Genomic DNA, 6,000 nt, shown 5'->3' on the forward strand with positions numbered 1-6,000 from the left:
GAAAGGGAAAAGGAACTCAGATACAAAAGAAGAGCCTACTGTGCTCCTGACTCTAGACAGGCCCCGCACAGGTCCATACAAAATACCTACTGAATGAGAGTGGGCATCTAGAGGCTGCCCCCACCACCACCACCTCCACCTCACCCCACCCCCGTCCCACAGGACTCAGTAAACCTAAGAGCTGGGTATGAATCCCTCTTTGCAGGTGGCAAAACTGAGGCTTGGGGGTTTCATCTGTGGCTGTGCCAACAGCCCCTAGGGCTCAGATTTAAGGCACACGGACACCTGAGTGCCTGTCACCTGTGCAGGAGCTCACTTATCCCACTCCGATGCTTTGCTGACACAACGTGACCCAAGACTTCAGGAGATACGGCCTTTGGAATCAGGCGCATGGCCCAGTCTAAAGTCTAATGAGAGCCAGGAGTCCCACAGCTTTCTCCTGTTTCCAAGGCCAAGGAGGGCACCCGAGCAGCAGGCAACTGCCAGGCGAGACAGAAGCAAGAAGCCAGGAGAAGAGGGGAGGCAGAGCCTGTGGGATGTTAGGGGTCCACTCTGCAAAGGTGGAACCACTGAAGGACTGGCTTGAGGGTCCCTGGATAGCAGCGTAGAGTGCAGGGGTGTGTGTGTGTGTGTGTGTGTGTGTGTGTGTGTGTGTGTGTGTGTGTGTATGTGTCCCTCTGTGTGTCTATCTGTGTATATGTCTCTGTGTGTGAGAGACCTTTTGTGTGTCTGTCCGTCTGTCTGTTTGTCCATGTATTGTATGTGTCCCTCTTGTGTGTCAGTGCCTGTGTATATCTGTGTGTGTATGTGTCCCTCCACCCTCTGTGTGTATCTGTGTGTGTATGTGTCCCTTTGTATGTGTGTGTGTGTATCTGTGTATGTGATTCAGTGTGTATGACCCTTTTGTGTGTGTCTGTCTGTCTGTGTATGTGTGCCTCTTGTGTGTCTGTCTGTGTGTGTCTGTGCCTGTATATGTCTGTGTGATCCCACCCTATCCCCCATATGTGTGTGTGTCCCTTTGTGTGTGTCTGTCTGTGTTTATGTCTGTGTGTGTGTGACCCTTTGTGTGTTTGTATGTATATGTGTCCCTCTTGTGTGTTTGTCTGTGTGTGTCTATGCCCATGTATGTCTGTGTCCCCTTCCCCCACCCCCGTATGTGTATGGCCTGGGTCATCCCTGAAAACCCCGAGGGGCAGAGAAGGCCTGCACCCGGGTGTCCCAGCATCAGCAGACAACTTAAAGCCCCCAAGGTTAGAGAGGACTGAGCTCAAAGAGCCCAAAGGGGCTGCCACTCTTCTCCTCTGTCTCCTTAGGAGACAGCACATCTCTGGCCACACAAATCCTCTAATGGAGTGTGGGAGTCTGGGTCAGACTTTGAGTTCAGGACAGGAGTTCCTCAGAGAGAAGGGAGCTGGTGTCTTCTGGGCTCTACCTCCTTTCCTGCCTCCCCAGAGCTGGTCTTATCTCTAAATTCCCCAAGCTGCTTCAAAATCTACAGTTGAAATTAAACTCCATTAAAGTCACTTGGGAGTCTGGACTGCTCAGTGCTCCACAGCTTTTCATCCACATGGAGAGACAGGGTCGTGCAGGCCTGTGCTCACCCAGAAACAGCAGCTGAAAGACAGAGGTACTCCTGGCCAGCCTCAGGGCCACCTCCTCTACAGGACCTTCCAGGACTGCTTGCCCCAACCCCTCCCCCATCTCTGTCTGTATGACAGACACAGTGACAGGGCCTGTCCATCATCACCAGCACTAGGACACGTTAGCCAGGCCTTTGTGGATGCAAACCTCCCCCTTTCGGGTGGGGAGGTTGGGATGGGAAATGGCTGGTCCCTTTCTCAAATCTCACGCTACATGGCAGTTTATTAAGTGTCCAGCTCCTGCAGGTCTCTAAGTATTTGTCTGAAATGCTCTTCTATTCCTTGGCTGTCTGGAAGGCTCCTTCGCAGCCAACAGAACCTACATTAACAGTCCCCTCCTCTGGGACACCATCGCTGACTTTCTCTCTCTCCAAGTTCCTAGCAGAGCGATGGTCACCCTCAGAGCCCACCTTTGCAACTGCCTGTGGCTTGAACTGAAATACTGCATCTCTGTCCCTCAGAGCACTCTCTCTGTTCAGGACTGTACCTGCCTCTGGACAAAGGGCCATGTAACCCTGCGATAGCAGTCAGCAGAGTAGGCTGGACTTTCAGAATCCTAGGTGCCAATGAGCCTCGCCTCTCCTGCCAGTGTCCCCAAGCACCTCCTCCCCTCAAGAGCCCAAGCAGGAGGGAGATCATGGGGTTTGACTGCGGACCCTCTGTCCAGGACCCTTCCAACTAGGATCTAGAAGTAGGATCCACCTGATTTATACAGTTTAATCTTTTAAGAGTATTATAAAGGTTAAATTGTAGGACTTGGTGGGGGGGAGACCCTAATAATTTGTATGTCCTGAAAATTAAAACTTACCAAGAAATATCATGAAGAACTGGAAAAGCAAATCACAGAACAAGAGAGGACATCCTCAGTCAGTGCGTGTGACAAAGGACTTCTATTCAGAATATATAAAGAGCCTTCCAAATCAATAAGACGTGACAGCTCACAGGAAGACGAGCAAAAGGTTGGAATGGTACCTCCACAAAACCGCATACCTGAATGGCCAATGGACAGAAGGAACTCAGCTTCAACAGGCAGTAGAGACATGTCAATTAAGCCTGTAATAAGATACACATTTCAGAACGGTTAAACTCCACGGCCTGACAAGACTAAGTGTTGGCAAGGGTACAGAGCAGCTGGAATGCTTCAGCACTGCTGGTGGAAGTTAAAAAAAAAATGGCCCAATCAATTTGGGAAGTTGTCAGGATCCACTAATGTGGGATATTTGCATATTTGCATGCTAGATAAGCTAACCACTCTGTTCCTACGAACCAACACACAAGTATGTATGTATGATCTCTGCCACAGCATTCAAAAGTATTAAAAAAAAAAAAAAAGAGGAAACAACCCATATACATGGAAGTGGGTATAGGAGCAACAGAATTCTATGCGACCTTGAAAATGAAAATGAACCACTTCTCTACCCAGCAACATGCATGAATCTCAGGAGTCTATGCTGAGCCAAGAAACTACACTCTGTAAGGTTTCAGTTCATCTTCCCAAATGGGCAAACTCGGAAAGGGCCAGAAGAATGGTGGTAGCTTCATTACTTTTACATAATAACAGAGCTGAGACATATTCTTCTCATCTCTTTCTCTCTCACTGCACGACTGTGGATTTACATATACATGCCCATACACATGTATTTCAGGAAATTAGGTATACATAATCATAAAACATCAACCCATGTGTACAATACATTTTGAACAAATATGGTTCAGGAAATTTTTACGTATTTGCATATAATTATATATGATACAGCAGTGTTCTGAATTAAACACTAAAACAATATACCAACATGATCTAGGCTGCACACCCTGTTCTAATTTTACCTGTTGTCCAAGTAATCCGGTTGTGCCCATGTTTCCCAGTCCTGGGTCCCGTCAACTGGCCCAGCTTTACACATTATATTCAGGTGTCACATCTCTGTGGTCTCCTCTGGTCCATGGCTCTTCTTCAGCCTTTTTCCTTTTATCTCTTCACTGACCAATCCCTGCACAGAGAGAGGACCCCTCAGCCGGCCTCATCATTTCCCAGGTTGCAGTTTTCTGACAGGATCTCACAGCACACGGTTGCATCCTTCTGGGTGCAGTAGAACAGGGAGCTCATGGTGTCGGCTTGTCCTCAGGCTGCTCCTGTTTGCGTCACCCCTGGCTAACTGTGCCTGTTTGCTTTTTCTCCCTTCTTGCTGAGCAAGCAATTTATGAGGAGATGCTCTTAGGGCCCCCACATACATCCTCTTGAGTATCTGTCTGCGGTGTGCAACAGCTTGGAAGGGAGGCATGCCTTCATTCTTGCATTCGGACAGAACCCAGAGACAATTTTTAATTTTTTTCAGATCTGAGAATAGAGCCAGGGCCTCACATGTGCCAGGCAAATACCTTGCCACTGAGTCACCACACCAGCCCCATTTTTAAATATATAGGGCTAACATGGTGCCAGGAATTTAGCTAAATGTGTTCAGTGTAGTATTTCAGCTAAACTTTTCAGCTTACCTGAGGAAAGAAAGCGAAATCTATGACTTGACCACAGCCACATTATTTTGAAGAAATGGCTATAATGTCAAATATTTTAGAAAGAGTAATAATAATAATAATAATAATAATAATAATAATAATAACAGTTGTCATCATTTTAGCACTAAGGAGAAGACTTCCTGGTCTTAGGACATACAAGTTTGCAATGGGAATTATTGGTACGTAGGATTCACATCCAGGAAATTGGACTCCAGGTCCACATCCTTAACCTCTACTCCATCTAATCCTGATATGGGGGTGCTGAGCAGTGGGGGCACACTCACTTCCAAATGAGTGCTTCTTGTCTTATTTCTTCTTTTGCCTCCAAAGCAGTTTTCTGCAGCCAGTTGAGTCCAGGATGGCTCTTGAGATGAAGGTGTTTACCTGCGTCAAGGAAGAAGACAGAGGCAGAGGGTGAGAGGAAAAAGATGGCTGAGCAGTGGGGAGAGGGAGCCTCATCCAGCCCAGAGGACACCCACAGCACACCCTCTCCATAGCACACCTATGCCACCTGGGCTCCCAACCCCACAGCTGCCTAACAGGAAACACTGTTCTATGTCTGCGGGGAGCCCTTGTGCCAGGGGAAGTATGGAGCTCTCTGATAAGTTCCTGGGTCCAAAAGCCCACAGGCCCCATTTTTCTGCCAGCTCCTCTAACACACACCCCAGCCTGCTGGCATTGCCTGGTGTCTGCAGCCCTCTTGTGCCACCCCAAGACACCCTGGTTGTGGCCTGTGAACATCATTATGCTGAGCTGAGGGAGGCTGTGTTGACGGCTTGGCATGGGGGAAGAACACACAGATCTTTGTTGCCAGGCTACAAATGACTCTTTTTTTTTTTTCTCCCCAGAAGAGAGAAACAATGATTAAAAACTCCTCAGTTGCTTGGCAGGCTTCTGGGTGGTTTGCTTCGAATGTTCGGAGGCCAGGAGAGACCTTGTCTTTCACAAAGCCTCTGCCTCACTTGTTCCCTTGGTTTGGGGCCTGTGATCTTTCCATCTTCTGAAGAAAGATGGGAGATTGACCCATGATCGACCAAAGAATGATGTTCTCTTTTAAAATATTTTTCCAGAAAGAGTCAGTATATTAGTGATTTGGTCCAGAGTGGCAGGGAGAACCCCCAAAGGACAGAGGCAGTGTTACCTCAAGTGGAGGACTGAGATCAAGGTCAATGAAGGAAGGGTAAATGCAGGGTAAGAGGGCAGAAGGTACCAACGCAATGCCATGAAGCAGGGAGGCTGTGGGGAAAAGATGCAACTGGAGCCTAGTGTCCAGAGTGGGCAGTAGTCCGGCCCAGTTTGTGCGCTCTTCCTGGTAGCCAGTGGCTTCTCCCTGCAAAAGCCCAAGTTCTGGCTCTGCTCAGATCCTGCTCCTCTTCAAAGGCCACAACACCAGAACTTTTCATTTCTGTATGGCCTGGATGATGGGATTCTTCATGCAACTCCAATATTTTTGATAAAGCTAATGAGTTCATTGCTGGTTGCCTAGAGTGTCCCTGTAAGATTTCCCATACAAATATTTGCAACATTTTGAAGACAGTCTTCTACGACAGAACACTGCAGACTAGGTAATGTATGAGGAACAGAGGTCCATCTCTTAAGCACATGGAGGTCGGCAAACCTGTGATGGAGGGTCCCACTTGCTGCACTGGAATATGGCACAGGGCATCATATAGTGAGAGGTAGCCAATGATCTGTCTTGTGACTTCATATCCCTTTATAGTAGGCATGAACCCATCTACAAAGAGAGGTGTGCCCTTCATAATCTGGGCACCTTCCCATAGTTGCCCCTCCCACCACTGTGTGGACTAATCACATTTCCAACTCACAAATCTGGGATCACACTCACATC

The 6,000-nt window shown here is 48.0% G+C and overlaps 1 long non-coding RNA gene across 2 annotated transcripts in view; it reads right to left on the reverse strand.

Annotated features, from left to right (window-relative positions):
- LOC128107575 (uncharacterized) overlaps window positions 1-4,897 on the reverse strand; it is a 55,220-nt gene extending 50,323 nt beyond the window's left edge. Inside the window, exons 1-4 of one of the 2 annotated variants that reach the window (XR_008217135.1) lie at window positions 4,815-4,897; window positions 4,436-4,535; window positions 3,468-3,628; window positions 2,631-2,693 (exon numbers count right to left, since the gene is read on the reverse strand). This is a non-coding gene — a long non-coding RNA (uncharacterized LOC128107575). Of the gene's footprint in view, window positions 1-193; window positions 2,694-3,467; window positions 3,629-4,435; window positions 4,536-4,814 lie in introns of those variants that run through there. The other variant, XR_008217134.1, reaches the window with a different exon arrangement.
- Window positions 4,898-6,000: the final 1,103 nt, after the last annotated feature.

The sequence above is a fragment of the Peromyscus californicus genome, unplaced genomic scaffold (genome assembly GCF_007827085.1).
Source record: "Peromyscus californicus insignis strain IS unplaced genomic scaffold, ASM782708v3 Scaffold_12__1_contigs__length_115047231, whole genome shotgun sequence".
NCBI classification, from domain to species: Eukaryota; Metazoa; Chordata; class Mammalia; order Rodentia; family Cricetidae; genus Peromyscus; species Peromyscus californicus.